The sequence below is a fragment of the Callorhinus ursinus genome, unplaced genomic scaffold (assembly GCF_003265705.2).
Source record: "Callorhinus ursinus isolate GAN/ISIS: 27379988/994484 unplaced genomic scaffold, GSC_fseal_2.0 scaffold8, whole genome shotgun sequence".
Classification (NCBI taxonomy): domain Eukaryota; kingdom Metazoa; phylum Chordata; class Mammalia; order Carnivora; family Otariidae; genus Callorhinus; species Callorhinus ursinus.
Window position 1 is genome coordinate 39,147,622 of NW_027397070.1, and position 22,152 is coordinate 39,169,773.

Below are 22,152 nucleotides of genomic sequence, written 5' to 3' on the forward strand. Positions count from 1 at the left end.
AGTGTAAGTTTGCACGGCGCTTGCACAAACACACACGGCCGCGGTGTCCAGCACAGGACTTGCTGGGGCTCTCAAACAATCACCGCATTCATGGCCTCGGCGATTGCTCAGGTTGGGAACGCCAGACATTTGAAGTTGGTTTTCCTCTTCAATTGGAACTGACATTTCCCCATGATTGGATTACTTTGAAATCAAGGAATAGCAGCTCAGAGAGTTCATAAATTTATTTCTGTTCCACCTTGTAGCATTTATTACAAAGACTGATCAGTCAAAAAATATGGGTTTTCTGCTTTCTATTTCCTGCTTTATTGCAGTCACCTTTTAAGATAGGGTGGCGTGGTTAGCAGGGTGGGGGCAGCTCTCAGGCAGTGGGTAAGCGTGTGGCCAAGGAGAAGAGAAGCATCCTGTTGCTCTCAGGGGCTCCGTCTGTTGCCTATGCCATCCAGCCCCCTGGAGGAAGTTCTGGAAAAAGATATCAAGTGTCCTGGGGGAGGAAGGTGAAGAGGGGAACGGGTAAAAAGGTACCAGGAACCTCACACCACCGTGGAAGCCACTGCTGAAGAATCAGAGCAGAGCCGCCATTCTCTCCCATCTCCACCCCCTGCAGCCAATCTTGGAGGGCAGGTGTGGAAAGGGCCATTGGTCAGAGGGTTCTGGAGAGGCATTCTAGGACTTCGGGGGGCTGAAGGTTGTGAGCCCTCGTGTGCATATGTTGGGGGGATATGAGAGAGAAAGACTTGTTATGCAATCATTTACCTACGAGTGGGAGACCTTGGGTGAAGGCCTGCGGACCCAACATTGAATTGTCCCCGTCCTCCACAAGCTCCCAGTGACATGGGGTCCCTGAACTGAGAGCCAGAACAGGGTGAGCCCAGGGTGTCACGAGAACAAGAGTGCCAGGAAGAGCTTCCTGGGGGGAGCAGAAGCTTCTGCTCAGAAGGCCCCTTCGATGTGAGACCATTGCCTTCTAAGTTCTTAGACCCCGGCTGCTGAATAGGAAAGAAGGCAGGGGTGCAGAGCCGAAGCCCACTCTGAGAATAGTTGTGTAGTCGATGTTTGAGCAGGGTGGGAGAGTCCTGGGCCGATATCCTGGCTCTGTCATTTGCTAGCTCTGTGGCCATACCCTTGTTGTGTCTCTGTTTCTTTCTTTGTAACCAGTGCACAGAGAGGACTTGCCTCACAGGGTTGCTGAGGGGACTGAATGAGAAAATCCACGTAACGTCTGAGGATGGCGCTTGCCCACCAGGAGCTCTCAGGAAGTGCCAGCTCTCCATGAGGCGGGACCTGACGTTGTGTGTCCGTTTCAGAGAGGACAGGGAGGGCAGGGAACACCAGGGCCCGCACCTTCATTCCTTGAGCTCTATTCATGCAGGTGGCTGACCCCATCAGAACCAGCCCAAGAATTAATGCACGACTATTTTAAATGGAGAAGGGAGAGCAAAGATTTTCTTCATTTCTCATATACCTCATTTGGGGTTTAAACACCAGCCATAATCCTCATTCATTTCCTCGTGAAATAGATGACAAGGAGCACAGTCTACTTCTCCTAATGGGGAGAGTGAAACCCCAGAATTGGTTAAATAACTCATCCCAAATCCCACACTGAGGTTATTGAAGAGTCGGGGCCTGAACTCTGATCCTCTAAACCACAAGCCCAGACCTTCTAATAAATCACAGTGCTCCCTGTCAAGTACTACCCAGCCAAATCTGCCCTACGCCATTACTGAGCTGCTCATACAAGGTGGAATGACTTCATCGAGCAAGTCACGCTCAGAAACAGAAAATGTTGCCTCAGGCACTTTCTTGGATGTTTGATTTTAATATTAAAGCTAGTTCTGACCATAAGGAGCAAACACCAAGTGACTGCCTCTCAGGTTTCTCAGCAGGGAATGGGGGCTGAAGAAGCAAGCCAGAGTTAAAGGGTCAGCAGAAGGGGACGGGGTGGGGGGCACCAACTGACTTTTATTGGTGTGAGTGGGAACTTGACTCTGCAGTCCATCCCTGCTCTGCTGTTCACCCAAAGGAAGACGGTGGCTGGCAATTACAGAAAATCAGTAGCTAGAATTATTAATAATAGCAAAAGAAGCTGTTTGCACAGCAAGTAATGTGCGGTAATGTTTTGTAATTGATAGTCATTTCTATTATTTAAACACTAATTAATTCATGGACTCAGCAATGTATTGACTTTACTTATAGTGTTATGGCAGCCCTCCTAGCTTAAAATCATTCCTTATTGGTTTCTTTAGGTCATTAAAATGCACTGTTTATTTGTTCTATTTGAGGATGTTTATAGGGCTGCATCTTCTAAGAAGATAGCTTTATGGGCAGTTTGTATAAAAATGACCATTCATAAGCTCTGGTCCTTCTCAAGAAGGTACTTCTAAAGAAGGCTGGCCTGATGCTTTTCTTACCAGTAGGACTCCCAGAACACCCCTTGGTAATTGGTCTGCAAGCCTCCTGTTGTTGGCTTCATTTGGTCCATCTGTAAAATGAGGAGGGTGAAATCTGTGGAAGCAGGTGCCATCTTGCAGCAATGACCTGGCAGGTCTGGCTTCTCTGCCGACAAGTTTCCTGGGCAGGTCCCTCTGCCTCCCCAGGCCTACAGGCCTCCTCTCTGGGCTGCAAAATGAGGGAGAGGGAAGTGGTCATCCTTACAAGCGCTCGCATCGCGAAGTTTGAATAAGCTAAGGGAATCAGTTCATATGCTTTCTTGCAGGTACACCGAATGTTCTGACTACGGGAACCAAGGGAAAAACACCAAGAAAGAGGAATTGGCCTGTGTCACTAGAGGATTCACTGCCGACAGACATGAGCTGCCTGTTCCTGTTTAGTATCTCTGCATCTTCTCGAAGGCTGAGGTTTACTATTTGACTCCTATCCCTTTAAAACACTGGCTGCACATAAAATAAAATCTACTGAATCTCAACTGAGGCTCTAGGCTGATGTTTTATAGAAGATATTCCAGAATATTTTTCCAAGTTTATTTACAAGATGGGAGTCTTTACACTCCATTTATTGGGCATATTAATTTTGTTTTTGTTTTTGTTTTTGTCTCAGAAAGACAGGAGAAGGCATTTATAAACCGCCAGGTTTATAAGTGACCTCTGACCTCACAAGGTCAGAGCTGAAAGCCACATTTAGAAAAAATCAAATCTAGAATGCAGATATGTTGTATCATTCCTGCTGGCCTGTGGTTGTGAAAGTCAGTCAGTTCCAGCAACCTTGGGAGATCAAGATCATGGGTTAGCATTTTTGTGATTCCATTAGCTTTGTTCTGTTCCATGGCTTCATATCACAGTCCTAACGCCACTCAGCTCTTAACAAATACATGTTACTGGTTGTAAGAAGCATTTGCTCTGAACTGAAGCTTGGTGCTGGGTTCTTGTTACCTGTGGATGGAACTTCTTCGCTATCTTGGACCTACCAACGTTGAGCACCTTCCTGAATCACAACTGGAAAGGTTAAATCTCTTGGCACAAGAAGCCTTGTCTGCCTGGTTGAATACTGACTTTCAGATGGCATCCCCCAGCTCAATGGCTCTCCTATCACTCTACTAAGCAGGTCTAATATCAGGCCTAAACCTTCCCCAACACTTCTTTGCCCAGCCTTGAGTAAGCTGTCATGAGCCTTGCCAACCCATCCTGAGATGCAACGATGCAACCATGGCCTGTACCTCTTAGACTATTACACAACATTTGGAAAAGGTCAAACAAGTAGACATGATTACATTTTATAAGGAAACTGTCAGTGAACCAAAGGGCTCCCCAAAAAATTAAATTTGAACTTGCCCTTTGCTGGAATTCATTAAGAAATAATGTGGATGAAAGCAACTGAGCTTCTTGTGTTTTTAATAAAAATAAAAATAGTGTGGAGGGACAGGCCCTAGACTTTAAAATATACTATTAAGTTGAAATAAATTAAATAAAGAAAATAAATACGCATTTTGGTACAATTACAAAAATAGGCATATTAAGAAGATATAACCTAGATATAGACCTTGATATTTATAATTAATCTATAATAGAGGAAAAACTATAAATTCAACAAATGGATTTGGAGAAATTTGATGTTTGAGAAGGAAAAGAATTAATTTAGCTATTCCTCCTACAGTATTTTATAAAATAATTTCAAATGAGTGAGATAGGGGTACCTGGGTGGCTCAGTCGGTTAAGTGTCTGCCTTTGGCTCAGGTCATGATCCCAGGGTCCTGGGATCCAGCCCGGCATCATCCAGCTCCCTGCTCAGCTGGGAGCCTGCTTCTCCCCTCCCTCTGCCACTCCCCCTGCTTGTGCTCACTTGCTCTCTCTCTCTCTGTCAAATAAATAAATAAAATCTTTAAAAAAATAAGTGAAATAGGGGGATGGGTTAGCCTGGTGATGGGTATTAAAGAGGGCACATTCTGCGTGGAGCACTGGGTGTTATGCACAAACAATGAATCATGGAACACTACATCAAAAACTAATGATGTAATGTATGGTGATTAACATAACAATAAAAAAATTTTAAAAAATAAGTGAAATAGATGAGAGAAGTATATATATACACACACAATGAAACTTAAAATATAAGAAATTGTAAAAAGATTTTTATGTAACAGCTACATGGCAAAGGACTTTTTAAACAAAAATAATAGGGGCAGATCAAATAGATTTGACTAAATAAAAATTTAAAACATCTGTATATACGTAAAAAAATCAATGTCAATATTCAAAGACCAACTATGAAAAAATGGTGATCAAATGAGGGATTCTGGGAAGATAGCAATGACAGTGACATGGTTTTTAAACCTCCCAGAATTCCCACACAAAGACAGAAGGAGCAGCTAGATAGCAAAAATTAAACAGCCATGGACCACATTTACAACAAGTTTAAGTGACAAGAGACCATCCCAAACCCCTGAACACAAGTAGGCGGGGCAAACCACCAATAGCTTCAAGATTGGCCAGGTATTAGCAGGTGTCAGAGGAAGTGCAAGGAGGGCAAGGACTCTGACAGAAGTGCAGCAGACCAGCTGGAGAACAGCAGTTGAATTTAGGAGGGGGTTTGCTCAATTCAACAGTGGTGAGCACAAGGGGTTTGGGATGAGGTCTCGAGGGGGCCCCAGAGCAGTCTTTCCACTGCCAACCCTTGAAAGCAACCAGTCAGAGCTCTTCTCTGGGAGACTTCTCCGTAATTATATAGGTTGTGGCAAATTTTGTACTGTTATTCTGAGGCTGGTTGTATGTGAGAGATGAGTAATTATGGAATATTCTATCATCCCCTACATCCTTGAGAACCAGGATTTTGTCATGGAAGAAAGGAGATACAGATGTACTACAGATGAGGTTAAGTAAGTAAAAATCTTACAGTCCTGAAATAGAATTGGAAGTGTCAGTATGAACTCATGAGGTGTGTGCAAGTAGAAAATGACATATGTGCTCCGAAGAGTTACCACAGTATAGAAAACCATTTGATAAAAAACACAAGGCTTATGGCAAAAATAGGAGTAAGGGCACAACACTCAGAAACCTCATCAATGACAATTTTTTTTAAAAAGGATAGATATTTAGCACAATTATATACATGTTAAATAGGTAAGAAATATATAAATATATATATAAATAATATATTTTATACATATAAATTATAAATATATAAATAATGACAATAAATATGGCACTTTGCCTTGGAAAGGACCTGAAGGTTGCTTGTGGAAGTGGGCATTGGAAAGGTGTGGCTTGTTAGTTATTGTGAAGCAGTGGAAGGACATTTACTTGAAATTGGGTAGAAAGTTGGAAAACCTGCTGTGGGCGGCTGGCTCATTATCCTCTGCTGGGCACTGGTACTGAACACCAGAGTTATGAGATCTTCTGTAGCCTTAAATCCTGGGTCGTGTTTTCCTGTCTTTGAGTTGGAGGCCCTCTGAGACATGCATTTGTAACAGATACCTGTTTCATCACCATCGAAAATGTTACCTAGTGTATAGCTTCTTCGGTTAGCTTCTGTGTCATTGCTGGAAATTCTTTTGCTGCTTTCTTGTTTGCCCTTGGAGCTTCACCTGACTGCTGGAAACGGCAGATATTCGAAACCACCAAACCAACCACTCATGCATGGCAGCAAAAGGTGCCACTTAGGCAAGATTTGGCAGTTTGGATTTAAGGTCTTTGTAGATAGGTGTGCTTTCCCTTTGGTGGTTGGAAAGATTATTCCTGCAATTTTTTTTCACTGTTTTGTGTATTCTTAAGCAGCTCAGATCAGCTGGGTGCAGTTTTCTGCCTTCACCTAATTTTTTCTCCTGTATGAAATCACCATAGCCAAACGCAAAATCTGTGTTAGGCTCAGATTGTTCCTTAATATACCAATTGTGTTTGAACAAGTTTACATTTTCAGAACAAGCATTATAGCAGAACTGACTGTATATACATTTTTCCCCCATTAACTCCTTAGGTCTGTCCACTGAAAGGACTAAAAACAATGACTAGTATTGTAGCAAATTAGCATTGAGCATCCCCAGCATCATACTCCACTAAAAGAAATCAGGGCTTCTTGGAGGAAGAGCTGGTTTCAGGTCTGGGGCAGAGGTAGATGAGCCTTGTCACCCCAGATAGCAGGGAAGGTATCAAAGCCTACCAGGGCCATACCCACAGGACTCAGGAGCCAATTGAAGAAGTTCCCACTGCCAAAGATGGCACAATTTATATTTAAATGAGGATAAGATTTGTATAAATGTATTTAAATCCATCAAATATGTTTAAAGCCATAGGTCCCTCATGATATCTGAAAAAGCAGAATTGATCAATATTGAAGGATGAACGGCATTTATTCCTTATCTTGAAAACTGGTACATAAAGACAAAGAATCAAGCATTTGTCTTGCCTTTCCTTTGTGAACCACAGCACTGGAAAACCAAATTGTATATGAGAGGAAACATCTCTTTGTGGAAGGTTGCCAAAAATAAATGACAAAGAAATGATAGAACATCACCATTTTGCCACCCTAGTGAATGAATGGATCTAGGCATTAACCATCAACAGCTGCTAACATCACATAAAGGGGGACGTGCAGACATTATGTGCCTCCTGATGAAAAACGCACCACATCTATAATCTCGCCAAAGAGATCAAACTTAAGCCTAATCAAGCCTTTGGAGCCCGCGACTAATTTGCAGGAAATACAGTGCTCATTGGAACATATTGAACTGTTCTTTGAATATGCAATCAGCAAAATCCAGACTGTGGGGAAATCTGACAGGTTAAAAGGCTCAGGTTCTCAAACAGAAAATTTATAAAAATAAGAAGGAGTCTGTGTGGGATTTGTCAGTTAAAAATGATCTTAAAGACATACGCCATTTTTAGAAGTTGGCAAGTCTACATGATAGTGTTTTAAGGGATGCACTTTTTAGCGAGAGAGCTATCAGAAAACACACAAGGACATGGTTGCTGTAAGAATCAGGAGAAGTAATTAAGCTACAAGAAATAACAGAAACCGTGTTCCCTGTGCAACTGGGTGTGCGGACTGACTCATGCTCAGGATAGGCCTTCTTGGCTCTGCTTTTCCTCACCGGCCTTGTCTCAGGATCCTGCATGGGTTTGCCTCTCGGCAGCCCCGGGGTAGCAGCCATGGGGCCTCCCACCCGACAGGGCTTGTATGGTCCTCTCCACGCGGAGGGCTAAGGCAGTTCCCTGAGGGGAGCAGGGCTGCTGCGTGATCCCGGATCTCCTCTCAAAGACTGCAAACTCAGCGTTTGCTTTTCTCCTTGTCCATCCAGGAAAAGAGCAAACACAAATGCTGGGCCTGTCTGAGTCGTCCGCCTCACTGTCCCTGCAAGAGCCCGCGAGTCCTGTTTGGCGGTTTCAGGACAAGCCAATTAGATCTCGACTGTTAATCAGAGTAATGAAGGGAGAAGGAACCTGAGGGAAGGGAAGGTGGGAAGGAACGCGGCGGAGGCCTTCATGGAACACAGCAAGCACTGCCCCCCTCCCCGCTCTGATGTTTTATTCAGGCTATTTGCAAATGAGCCAGTGGAAACAGCATTAACAATAAATGAGGTGCAGGAGACTGTGGAGAGTGGGGGAGGGAGGCTGCAGCAGCTCGGCTCCTCACCCATCAGCAGGGCTCGGGGGCGCCCCCTGTCTTACCCAAAAATGCGGGCCCTTCTTGCTTCTCACCTGGCTTGCCCTGCTCACCCACCTGGACTCAGGCCTTCTGAGGATACTCATATCCCATTTAGCAAATAATATGAAGAAGTTCAGAGATGTTTCTAGCACACAAGAGCCAACCCAAAAGGCAAAGCCAATATAGCAAGTGCCTGAGGAAGGAAGCCTTTCTTCTCAGGCCCAGCACTAAAGTTGTCACGAGCCCAAGGATCTGTTAGGTGGTTGCCCCACTTGATTAAAGTGGCTAATACTTGATTTGTGCTTGACAATTAACCAAGCACTTTGGCATGCATTGTCAAGTGTGTCTCCTAATAACCCTGTAAAGTAGTGGTTTGACCAGTTGTATAAATAAAGAAACCAAGCACGGTTACTCAGGGCCCGGAAGCCCTCACTTTAAAGAATTCAGGTGTCTCCATCATTCTTTCCCTCTGGAAAATTTCCATCAGCTCAGATCCCCCCATCTACTAATTTGCCTAGACTTGTGTAATTCCTTCCTTCCATCCAACAACTAGGTACTGAGTGTCTCTGAGGGCCGGACACGGAGCTGGAAGGAAGTCCCCATGGCTAAACAGTCCTGCCCGTTCCCCTCTGGTTATGGATTCTGATTCTACTGGTTAGTGCTTCCTGTTAAAAAAAATAACAATACCTGTCATTTCTTATGCATTCGCTAGCAGCCAAGCACCATGGTAAAAACAGTTTACAAATGCTATTTCATTTCAACATCTAAGCCCAGAGCTCTTGCTTTTAAACGATACCTGTAACACACACTTCTATTACAAAGGGGAACATTTTACTTCTCCACATTGACTCCCTACCCTTTTTACAGCTTTAGTGAGACTCAACTCTCAGTAGAGAGACACTTTCCACCTGTCTGACCTGGCAGCCTGATTCTGCCAGTGTGGTCATACCCCATTTCACTGTGCTCTGCTTTATTGCACTTCGCAGATGCTGTGTTTTCTTACAAATTGAAATTTGCAGCAGCCCTGCATCGAGCAAGCTTATCGGCACCGTTTTCCAACAGCATTTGTCACTTTGCATCTCTGTGTCACATTTTGGTAAAGCTCACAGCATTTCAGACTTTTCATCATTATTCTATTTGTGTTATATACACTTATATTTGTTCAGTAAAAATGACTTGCTGAAAGCTCAGATGATGGTTAATGGTTTTTAGCAATAAAATATTTTCTAATTAAGGCGTATACATTGTTTTCCGGGCAATGTTATTGCACATTTTTAGTGAACTACAGTATAGTGTAAACATAACTTTTATATGCACTGGGAAACCAAAAAATTCATTTGATTCACCTTATTGTAATATTCGCTTTATAGTGGTGGCCTGGGAACGGAACCCACACTATCTCCCCGGTATGCTTGTATATCTCTTACACTATATTTCCTCTTCACGCCTGTCAGCACTCTGGGGAAGGGTCTTTTCAGCAAAGGGGGGTAAAGGAAGGCCAGGTTTCCTTCTGAAGCTGAGACAAACACTGTTCCTAGCATGCAGACATTGGATTCCTGTTGGCTACACCAGTGAGACCTTGGAAACTTAGGTTAGAATGACACTCCCTGGCACCCCCTCTTTCTAAGGTCATCCAAAACATCCCCCAATACCCCAGGAAGGCATAAAGGAAGGAAGAGATCTCTATCAAAGAGGACCAAGGCTCAAGAAGGCCTGGCTTACCTGAGCCTTGCTTCTGAGCATCTGGTCCTCACCACATCAGCACGGGTACCAAGCTCCACTCCAACCTACTTGATCAGAGTCTACCCTTCAACAACCACATAATTGGAAGCCACATAAAATTTAGAGCATGTGGGGAGGCAGTGCAGCGTAGCGTGGTGGTTCTCAAGGTGTGGTCCCTGCAGACCAGCAGCATCAACCTCACCTGGAAACTTGTTCAAAATGCGGGTTCTCTGGCCCCATCCTAGATCAACTGAATCAGAAACGCTGGAGGTGGGGCCCAGCCATACAAGTTTAATCAGCCTTCCAAGGGACCCTGGTGCACACTAAAGTTTGAGAACCACTGGTTTAGACAATTACCTCTCCCAGCCCCGGCTCCCTTCCTCCTTATACATAACTTCTTAGGCTGCAATCTTGGCCCACACTTGGGGAATGGAAGGACGATCTTGGGTGCTTGGTTTTCCCGTTTCCATTTTATCACCCTGGGGATGGTTCTGAAAACTCTAACTTCTGAACAAAACCTTTTTTTGCTTGTACTTTAATCCATCATCTGCATTGCTAATAATGTGGGAGGAAAGAAGTTCCAAGATACCAACTGGCTTTTAAGTGCTTTATTGTATCTGCTCAGAAGCAGGCTGGGGACTGGAAGGCCCAGGTTCTCCAGCCCAAGAATAAGTGAGGGCTTGGAGCCACAAGGCAGAGGGGCTCTTATGGTCACAGACTGGGGGTGTGTGCGGGCATGGACACACCAACACCAGCGCAAGACAGAGCCAGATCACGGGAGCATCTCTACAGACGGAAGAGACGAGAGGGTATGAGTCAGAGAATTGCCTGCTGTCAGAAAACAATCTAGTCTACCCCCTGACTCTGATCAGTGCCATGTCTACCTCTCTCCAGACCCCGGACCTCCATTTCTCCCATTTGGGAAGGTGCCGACGCCACTAGCTGATATTAAAAGAAAGAGCATGATAGCGTCCATTAACTTGTTCAGCAAATCTTTTTTTTTTTTTGAGATTGTCCTATATGCCGGGCACAATGCCAGGTACACAAAGACACTACTCCCCATCTCACAGGGTATACATTCTAGTGGAAGAAACGGTCATCAATTAAGCGTATCATTACAGCCTGTGAGCACGGCATGGGAGTGTGTAACAGGGACCTGGCCTAGTCTCAGGTCAGGGAAGGCTCCCCTGGGGATGGGGTTGTTTGAGTCAGGGTCTAAAGGAGTCTACTAGGCAAAAGTAGGTGTTGTGGTGGTGGGAACACTACAGGCAAAGGCACAGGATGTGAGCCGAAATGGAACACGGCAAGTTTGAGGCTCAGAAAGAAAACCCAAGGAAGGGACCCAGACCATGGCAGAGGGAGGCATGGCATCAGATGACACAGGAGTGGTGGGCAGGGACCAGGCTGTGCAGGCTTATAAAGCTTTGAGTCTTTATCCCAAAGGCGATGGGGAGCCTCTGAAGTGTTTCAAGCAGAAGGGTATCAGGGATAGGATCACAAGTTGTAACCCTCACTCTGGCTGTGCCATGGAGAGGGCAGTGAAGATGGCAGGAGGATGCCCCAGTTGTGAAGGTAGTAGAGTGGTCCAGGGGGTCCTGACCGAGTGCTGGTGGGGGACGTGGGGAGAAGCATGCAGAGTAGGGAGACTTAGATGACATCCACAGTCCTTGGGCATGGAAGCCCATGGGGCAGAGGAGGAAAAAGCATCAAGGGTGTCTCCTAGGTCACTAGACAAGGGCTACGCATGGGTTGAGAGCTGGATTGGGAATGAGGTGGAGTGGATCCGCTACAGGGGAAGAAGTGGTGCGCCCAGAAAGGACAAGTGATCTAACTGGAACAGTCTGCTGTGAATAAGACTCACTTAGTGTTTAATTAAGGCAGGTGTCCAATCCATGGCATTCATGGTGATCTCATGCGTTGATTAGGGTCCCTTCCTCCTAATGGAATCTCTGGGCTTTGTTTACTCACGCCTTTGCCAGCAGGTGGAAGGAGAAGGGAAGGGATGGGGTGGGGGACCAGGTCACTTAGTCCTGTGGATCTGGAGGAGAGATGGGCACTAAATGTCCTCACCTACTTGGATTGCCTTTTTATTGTGACTGTTTAGCTTACAGAACAGCAATCCTCTCCTTGAAGGGGAGGCTGCATAGAAATGCAATAATTTACATCTCCAGCAACTTTCTACAACCATCCCTCAGTGAATTAGTCAAACCATCAAGGCATCAAAATCAGTTCCTGTGATCCTTTCATCTTCCAGGTTGTTTGCCTTTAAAGTTTAAAATGGAATTAAAGAGTATTTATAGCAATGAGAGTTTTCTGTGAGCCTGGAGGAAGGGGTCTTTGATAAATAAACACTAGAGAATTACAGAAGGAACGCTGCTACTGGGGTTCTTTAGGCAGGTTAGCAGTGATTGCTGTGCTGTGTCTTGGAAAGATGTAGGGAGCAGTTACCACTGGGCCTGGAGACTGCGTGTGTGGCAAAGGGTATCAGAACTACAATAAAGTTTTAATTATACATTTGATCCATGTCAGGGTGAAGACTCCAGATAGGTTTAGGTTTCTGCAATAGTCAGAGTTGGGGCAGGGATCAAACAGTGCACTCAGAAGAGATGATTGAAGAGCAGTTAATGAAGGAATAAAGGAGGCCAACACAGGATAGTGAAGCACCCAGACTATCTGGAAAGCTCTCCCACCTAAAGGCATGATAGGGGAAGAAGAGAGCGTGGTTAGTCTTTCCTAGAGCTGTAGGATTACCCCGAATCTGCAAGGAAATGAAGCTGCTGCCAGCTAGAGCCCAGCAGGGAGGGAGCCTGGGGAGTAAATATGCAAACCTCCCTTCCTGCAGGTGTTTCTCATCAGTCCGTCCAAACCAGAAACCAATGAACAAGGGACTGTGACGCCATCCACACAGGCAGCCTCCCCGGGCACAAAGCAGGGCAGGAGAGGTAGAGAATGGATGAGCAGGAACAACAGAGAGAACCCAGCACGTGAGCTGAGAGGCTGAGTCAGATTTGCAAGTTTATGTGGATCAGTAGATTTATTAACATCTTTGCATTTCACCGCCAAAGCTCTTCCAGGTTCATGATGGTACAGTTAATCCCACATTGATAGTATTAAACAAACAAGCAATAGAACACACCTGCTAGCCCAGGATGTGCCTGGGGTGAGATGGGGTGAGAACTGGACTGAGCAGCACTGTCTGTCTGGTGTTTCCTCAGTTTCCCCAATGAAGGAGCCAGGGCTTACATTATTGATGGAATCAAAAAGGTTAAGTTTGGGGATCGCACGTTCCCATCCTGCCTCTTGTTTGTCCAGTAAATAACATTTCCTCTGTAAAACTTGAGCTTTCATCTCAAGTGTGTGGACCAGACTTAAGCAGACATCAAAGCTTCCCTTGGAGAAAACTCTCTGTGATCCTGGCTAACTTTGATCTGTTCTTTCCCCAGATGCAGCCATAACACACAGAGTACCCAGGACACTCTCCCCTTGGCCCTATTTTATTTCCCACTGTGTAGCACACTCGCAACAGACTTTGCCCCTGGTCTTTTCCCTGACTAGACATATTTTCTTTTCACTGGCATTTGCTAATTTTAGAGCAGTTGAAATGTTCCCTTTGGTGAGTCAGGGAACCCCTGAGAGCCCCAATATAGGGAGGCAGAGCCGTTCAGACACTGCCCTCTGCTGGAAACTGTTACACTTGCGCAAGTCTTCTGTGAGGGTTGAGTTGGCCAGTTCGGAGCTGTCAGGGTCTGAGCCTGCTACCTGGGCTGTAGCTACACCTGCCACGTAGATAATGTGTTACTTACCTACCTAGAATATCCCTCTCAGTAACAACCTAGATGCAAGGAAACATTTTAATATGATGCAGGAAGATTTTTTTTTCATGACTTGGTATAGAAAAGGATTTCTAAACAAGGCACAAAAACAGAAAAGACCGATAATTTGACTACATCAAATACCAGAACTTCTGTATGACAGAAGACACCATAAACAAAGCAAAGGAACAAAAGGAGAAAGTACTTGTGACAAAGGAGCAGTACCCAGAATACATAAAGAACTTCTTCAGATCAAATAAAAACCAAAAAATATTCCAATAGAAAAATAGTCTAGATATAAAACTCTAATTCATGAAAATATAAATGTAAAATACAACTGTAAAATTTTTATGAAATAAAAAATGTAAAATATAAATAAAAAAGAAATATAAATGGCCCCAAAATGACTGACCAAAATATTCCATTTTACTGGTAATCAGAAAAATGGAAATTCAAACATGAGGGAAATTATTTTTACCTACTATATTGGAAAAAGTGAAAGAGGAAAAAAAATTTCCATGCTGTATAGGTGGGATTGTAAGCTGGTATGATCACTTTTTAGAGTAATTTGACAGTATCTGTTAAAGTGAAAAACATTCATGTACTACAAGTCAATGATTCGGCTTCTCCATATCTCCCCCCAAAAAACAATTATCCAAGTGCTCAGAAGGCAGGACCAAGGATGTTTGTGTCAGCTTTGTTTGCAATAGCAACATGTTGGAAATAACTTAAGTGACCATCAAAATGGGATTGGCTAAATAAAGTGTGGTTCATCCATACCACACACACAGATCCGGAGAGCAGTTTTTTTTTTTTAAAACGTTCTATATGTATTGACGTGGAAAGATCTTCAAGACCTATTGTGGTGTGTACAAAAATCAAGCTGTAATATGACACAGAATGTGATAACTTATAATAAACACACCCATGCACCTTAAACAATATTTTTTTTTCCTGTGGGCCTTCGATGCACGGTAAAACGTGTAGAAGATGACACGACAAACTGATGGTGTGTGTTTCCCCCAGGGTAGCAATGAGGGCTGGAGATGGTGTGCGAAGGAGACATCAGCCTTCTCTGGAATGCTTAATTTTTTTAAAAAGAGAATATATTCCTGTATTACTCGTAAAGTTAAAATTAATAAAATCTATTCTTGTATTAAAAAGAAGAAAACCTTCCTTACTCTTCATTCGTAAAGCCCCTGGAAGGGCCAGGGCATCTTTGAGCTATAAGCAAAATGGCGCCTTGGGTGATTTGTCGGGCAACCTGCTAAGTGGAGGGCACTGTGGTTGTCATGGAGATGACTGTCCTCACAGCAAACCATCCTGGGCTCCATCTCCCAGTCAGTGTCAGGTTTTAAATCTTGGCTTACAAACTCAGCAGTAATAATGCAGTCCCTAACACTTACAGAAGACATCTGACACTAAAATCTAATATCTTACTTATTATTCTCTCCCTCTCTCTTTGTCCAGATGAGGTTACGTACGTTCAGAGATGTTAAATCACCTGTCCCAAGTCTGTTGACCAATACGTGGGAGAGTTTGTTCTAAACCCAGGGGCTACGCTTCCAACCATTTAAACTGTGTTACAAAGTCACCAACATCTTTGTAGTTTTGTTAACTTCAGAACATCAACTTCCTGTCAGGAGCTTTCTTGGGTTTCTCTGCCCCCCAGGTCATGCCCACCTGCCATAATGCTCTGTGACAAAATGACAGCTGGTTCACTCAGGGAGCAAAAAATCTACCACAGGATGAGGTGTTATTCAAGCCAGTGCAACCGAGAAGCTCAAAGATAAATACACACTAAAGGAATTACTAAGAGATTAGGAATAATCCTCAAAGGTAAGACTACTTCAAATATTTTTAAAGTTAATTTTAGGAAGAAAACCAATCAATAATAGCAAAGGTTAAAGTCTGACGATAATGTAAGCCTTGCAAAATTCTCCCAGGATACAATGTGCTCCATCTTCTAAATTCTGTAAATTTTTTGAAAAGGATTTATTTATCTATATTAGAGGGTGGAGGGGCAGAGGGAGAGGGAGGGAAAGAATCCTCAAGCAGATTCCCCGCTGAGCGTGGAACCAGAGGATGACTCCACGACTAGGGGCTCAATCTCATGACCCTGAGATCATGACCTGAGCCGAAATCACAAGTTGGATGCTTAACTGCCTAAGCCACCCAGGTTCCCCTGGAAATTTTTTTTATATCAAAATGAAATGCTTTCCAATGATGCAGGGCTGCTCTCACAGCTGAGCCATCCCTGTCAGGCAAAGAACACAACTGAGCAACATCAGGGATCACGGAGGTATGTCTCCGGGCAGAGGTCCCCCAACAGGGCTCTTGGGGTCCCCTTTGGAGAGGAGGCAGTCTTTTGCTGTGGAGAGATGGACTTCTGAGAGATGTTTTGGGAATAGCTTATGAGTGGAGGGGGCAACAAGTTTACAAACCAGAGCTGTGATTCCTCCTTCCAAATAAAAAAAAATAAACAAATTAATTAATCTCTATTTGGTTTCTTTCTTGAGAACAGGTGTGTCTATGAATAATACATAGATGGGCAGGCCATACGTGGATCTGAAGGCCCAGAAGTCTGAAAGCAAATGACACCCAGGGTGCGAAGATTACACAGCAGATTTTAAGTAGCATCATGTAGGCAAGGAAAAACCTGGGAGAGCACAAAACACACTCTACAGATAATAAGCACATCTAAGCCCCTGACTATGTACGCAAACACATCTTCTCTCAGATAATGGTAATTGCAAGTCACTAGGCTCCCATTTGAGGAGGGGGGAGATCAATCAAGAAATGTAATCTACAAAAAAAAAAAAAAAGATTGGAACATGAGGGTTTTAATGAACAATGTTTCCGGGCAGAAAATTAATGATACTTAAATCTTCTTTTCTGGGTTAGAATTGCACCTCCTTAAGCTCAGCAGGGATGGGCATAGGGGAGCAATGGTTAGTGCAGCAGATGCGGGGTGGGGTGTGTAGCTGCAGAACTCCCGGGTCCATTCCGAGATCCCACCCCTGGCCTCCAACAGCCTTCCTCTGATGGGTCTGCCCGCCAAGGCCAAGATGTGTTGTTTTCATTTGTTAAACATGAGATAATGCCATGGCATCATATGGATTAGGGGAATTAAATGCCAGCAAAGCCTTGTGAGGTAGGATTTCTAACCAGCAGGGTCTCAGCCTAGAGCTCTCTGGGGGAAACAGAAAGAAGATGTTGAAAAATGTGCCCTAGGCCAACCTCAAGAGCACGAGGAAAAGATCTCCTACTGCTTGATTTCGTCCTTCGAAGACCTGCAGTGTTCCCAGATAAAAAGGAAGCCTTGAGCATCACTGAGACTCCTCATCTCTCCAGTAAGGAAGTACTGCTGACCAGGGAGGGGTAGTCTGAGCTCTCAACAGCTTGAATGTGCAAGTCTGCATGGGCACGTACGTGAGTGCACACACACACACACAGGTACATATGGTTTTATCAGCTCTGTTGAGCAAAGGATTTTCATAGGTAAAGGATTTGGGTTTTTATCTTGTCCAAATCCCTTCAGGTATTGTCTTGAGCTAGGACAAGTCCCTTTAACCTTGCCCCATTTTGAAAATGTAACAAGTGAAATATTATCTCCTGTCCACCCCCAGCCCTTAAGTAAAATGGCCCACATTTATGAGCAGAAGATATTTGGAGCTGTGGCAGGAAGCAGATTAATATGGAACTGAAAACAGACAGATCCCTTAAAAGTCTGCCCAAAGTACAGAATTGGAAATAGATGAACCTCTTTCCCATTACAGCAACAATACCACAAGGCAGGATTTGTTTGCAAGAGAATAAATTGGCAAATAAGCCAGGACTAGAAAGAAGGTGGCTCCCACCTCCCTCTGCAGCCTGAGCAGAGCTGAAGCCCAAGGGAAGCCCAAGGCAGTGGCAGGCTCCCAGGGGAGAGAGGGCAAGGGGCTGCACCAAAGATCCTACCCTATTCTCTCTCTCCTGATGGCTTGGCCTTACAGATGGAACCCCTCACTCCAGTCACTCATGGTTGGAGCCAAGTAGGGTTGGGTTGGGTCGGCAGGTAGCTTGCCCTTTATTCTCACCCTGATGGGATCATTCGTCATGGTGACAGAGGCATTGTAGTGGAGGGATAAAGGGCAGACCGCCACAGGTGACCTGACTTTGTATTCGGGTTCCACTGTGTACGAGCTGTGCGACCTTCGACAAGGCAGAACATGGTGTGCCCAGCAGGTGGATGAGAGTGGGAGGAAGGAGTCCTGGAAAGAGCTGCAGAGCCTTGGATGCCAGGGTAGGGGTGGCCCTTTTATTCTGGGGCACATACCATGGGTCCTTGCTGGGAAACTGTCACTCTGGTTCCCCAGCCCCAGCCTGCCCGTCCTTGCTCTGGGGGCTGTGAGTCACTTTCTAACACCTCTCTCCCGACACTTCTCCCGGCCCTCCCACACACCCATTTAGCACTGCCTGAGGCATGCCACCCGGTCACGCAGACCTTTAATAGCAAGCAAAACAGTAGCAGGTGTCAGAGCTGAGAAAGGAAAAAAAAAAAAATCTCAATCCCCACTGGAGGGCGAAGATCATTTTCTGCATTTCCATTTAAAGGGAGAAGTGAAAAGCATGAAATCACATGCCAACAGGGAGAAAGAGTTTAAACCAGAATAACCTTGACAGGAGCAGGTACCAGCAGCTTCCAGGTCACAGTTCCCAAAACTGAACTCCTGGGGAGAAATGGGACATGCACGCAGGGAAACACACGTAGAAGTCACCTAGCCTTCCAACCTAAGTGCCAACCCTTCACCTGCTGGCCTGCTTGACCTTTCCACTTGGACGTGCCTCAGGCTCTTAGGCTCACCGTGCCCCAAACTCAGCTTGTCATCTGCCTTCTCAATCTGCTCCTCTTCTGGGTCCCTTGTCACATAATGACTCCTACCCAAGTCAGAAGTCCGGGAGCCTCCCAGAACTGCTCTCCCCTATTACCCCCACCATCCTGCACCACCCCCGCCACTCAGCCTCTCAGCCCAGCCAGTTCTGCCCTAGGTTCCTCCATGCCCATGGCCTTTGTCTGGCTCCATCATCTTGCATGGACTCTGCAGCAGCCTCCTGCCAACCCGCATGCCAACTCTTTCTCCAATCTAGCCTCTGTTTTGCTCCCAATATGTAACCCCATCATGAAATGCAAATCTAATGATGGAACTTCCCTTTCTAAATTCCGTAAGTAGTTTCCCTCCACTATCAGGATCCATTCTAAACTCAGGCTAGTGAACAAGGCTTTCCAAGCTTTGCCCCTGTCTAGTGGTCCAACTTCATCTGCTCATCTACTCACCCACCCCCGACCCCATTTTCAACTCTGACTCAGTGTGTCAGGCCGTTTCACACATCCATGGCTTTGGAAAGCCTGTCTCTTTGCCTTGTCTCCTTGACGAATTCTTGCTTGTCCCTCCAGGCCCTGTGCATGTGTCTCCCCTTGGGCCCTTCCTCCCATCACCTCACGCATGTCCTATATCACACCAGTGCTGCTCAGCCACCTTTCTGCCTCCCCCACCGGGTCCTTGAGAGCAGGGACTCTTCCTTGTTCATCTTTGGACCCTCAGGCCCGGGACAGAACCTGACACAAAAGTCTAAACAAATGTCCGTGGAAAGTGTGAGTCTGTAAATGGTCCCTCCTTGCAGGGGACAGACTGTGGAGAGAGACCATGGACATGCGAGGTGAAAGAGGAAAGACGCCTTTCCTCATCAGAGGCCTGGCACAAGTCCTGGGCCTCCAGAGCAAAGGGGCAAACCGAGTGTAGACACCAAAGTCCCTCTGAATAACAGATGAAATATAAAAATGTTAATGTCTGTCCCCATGCTTTCACAGGGGAGAAGTTATTGCCTGCTCCAGGGATCAGAGGGAGGCCGATCTTACGTTTTGTCCTATTCTGCAGGAGGGTCCTAAGGTGGATCCAGGCCCACCAGGCTTCAGGGTCTGTACGAGCCAGGATGTAAGGACATGAGAAACACCACTGCTTCACCGGGGAGCTCTACCCACACAGGAAGCCGAAAGCTGACTTCACTCACTTTTTTTTTTAATTGAGATAAAATTCATATAACATGAAATTCACTGTTTAACTATTTTTAAAGTATACAATTTCATGGCTTTTCTTACGTTCACAGTGTCATGTAACCATCACCACAGTCTCTTTCCAGGACGTGTTCGCCAGCCCCAAGGAAACCCATACCCATTAAACAGTCACTCCCCATTCACCCCTCCCCCCAAACCCCGGCGGCTGCTGCTCTACTTACCATCTGCAGATGTGCCTATTCTGACTATTTCATAGGAATGAAATCATAGGGCACCAGGGGGGCTCAGTCAGTTAAGTGCCTGACTCTTGATATCGGCATAGGTCTTGATCTCACGGTTGTGAGTTGGAGCCCTAAAAAAAAAAAAAAAAATGAAATCACATAATGTGTGGTCTTTTGTGTCTGGCTTCATTCACTTTGTATGATGCTTTCAAGGCCATCCACGTTACAGTGCGTGTCTGTATTTCCTTCCTGTTTTATGGCTGAATGATACTCTGCTATACTGCATCCTGCATTTGTTGATCCATTCATCGGTCGATGGATATTAGGTTGTTTCCACTTTTTGGCAATGATGAATATTTGGCTGCTCTGAAATTTGTGTACAAGTCTTTGTGTGAACATATGGTTTCGTTTCTCTTGGGTATATAGCTAGGAGTGAAATTGCTTCATCAAATGTTTAACATTTTTTGAGGAACTGCCAATATGCTTTCCTCAGCAAGTGCACCAAGTTTTACATTCTCACTAGGGATGTATAAGGGTTCCAATTCACTCACTTTCTAAAATCTTAGATATCTTCTAGTTCCTCACATTGGGACCTTCCCTACAGACCTTGCAAAAAATACAACCAACCGGATAGTAACAGAATCGAAATCCCAAATCTGAAATGGGGAAACGGCCTCCAGCCGAATGTGAGCTGACGCCTGACACCTCCAGTCACACGTCCTCCAAAACGTGCTCGCTGCAGCTGTCACCGAAGCAGGGCTCCCGCGAAACTTCGAAATGCAAGGACATCGTAGAATTGCCCGGTCCTCTAGATCAATTAGGTAAGAATGTGCAAGTGTAGCACCTCCACTGTCCCCCCTTCCGAATCAGATGAGGAGAAAAAGGTTGAGTCTACACCTCACTGGGAAGCAGGAAGGAGAGGAAGCGGGCCAGATTCCAGGGAACCATTTTATTAACCAGAAGTTAGTGCTTCTTTCTGCAGAAGCCAGAAGACTGGGGAGTTCTCTGGGCTGGGGCAGGTGGACCAGCAGCCGGGCACAGAGTGGTGGGCTGCCGGGCGGGCAAGGAGCGGCTTCGGCCCTGTCTAAGGTGAGGTGATTCACAGAGGTCCAGGTGGGTGGCACCAGGCAGGGTCCTGGCGGGTCCCAGACTCTGGGCCACAGGGCTGCACACTCCACCTTGCCTGCTGGGGTCACGTCTAGCGAGCTGCTGCCCCTCCGCCACCTGCATCCCAGCAGTAAAAACACTTACCTCTAGGTTCCCGAACACGGACGCCGCTTGTCCCCTTGCCATCATTTACATGATTTTCTCCCGGAAAATTTACACCCCCACCCCTTCTCTAGAAAACTCCTACCTATGCTTCAGGTCTCAGCTCAAGCTTGTGGCTTCCGGGACCCTCCCCCACATACACAGGCTCCAAGCTCGCCGAGGGCCGCGAAGGCTCCTTCCCCCATACCCTTTGCCCTGTGGTGCTGTACCACGGTGCCCTCTTACTGTCTTGATTTGTGGCCGTCTCCCCGCAGTGGTGAGCAATGCCAGGGCAGGGACAGACACTTTGCCCATTTGTGTGCCCAGTCCAGTGCCCTAGGCAATGACAGGCTATTTTGCCGTAAGTCTGCTCCTGGGGAACTGAACAGGGAATGACCAGAATTGGTGACAGAGAACCAGGCTACGGGTTCAGGGGGAGAACAGTCGCAGGCTGAGGTGATGACGCTCCAAGCCAGGGGCTGGACAAACTATGGCTCATAGGCCAAATCCAGTCCACTTCCTGTTTTGGTATGGCTCAGGAGTGAAGATTGGATTTCACATTTTTTATAAAGATTTTATTTATTTGATAGAGAGAGAGAGAGCATGAGCAGAGGGAGCAGCAGAGGCAGAGGGAGAAGCAGGCTCCCGGCTGCTGAGCAGGGAGCCCAATTCGGCACTCAATCCCAGGACCCTGGGATCATGACCTGAGCTGAAGGCAGACGCTTAACCGACTGAGCCACTTATGTGTCCCTGGATTTTGCATTTTTAAATGCCTGAAAAATAATCAAAAGAAGAAAAATGTTTCATGATATAAAAATTATATCAAATTCAGGGCGCCTGGGTGGCTCAGTTGTTAAGCTTCTGCCTTCGGCTCAGGTCATGATCCCAGGGTCCTGGGATCGAGCCCCGCATCGGGCTCCCTGCTCAGCGGGAGGCCTGCTTCTCCCTCTCCCACTCCCCCTGCTTGTGTTCCCTCTCTCGCTATCTCTCTCTCTGTCAA

General features: G+C 45.7%; 1 long non-coding RNA gene across 1 annotated transcript in view; it reads right to left on the bottom strand.

The window, feature by feature from the left end:
- Positions 1-2,268: 2,268 nt before the first annotated feature.
- LOC141373175 (uncharacterized) overlaps positions 2,269-22,152 on the bottom strand; it is a 90,987-nt gene continuing 71,103 nt past the window's right edge. The window contains exons 3-4 of the long non-coding RNA XR_012378880.1: positions 19,905-20,035; positions 2,269-2,482 (exon numbers count right to left, since the gene is read on the bottom strand). This is a non-coding gene — a long non-coding RNA (uncharacterized lncRNA). The remainder of the gene's footprint in view (positions 2,483-19,904; positions 20,036-22,152) is intronic.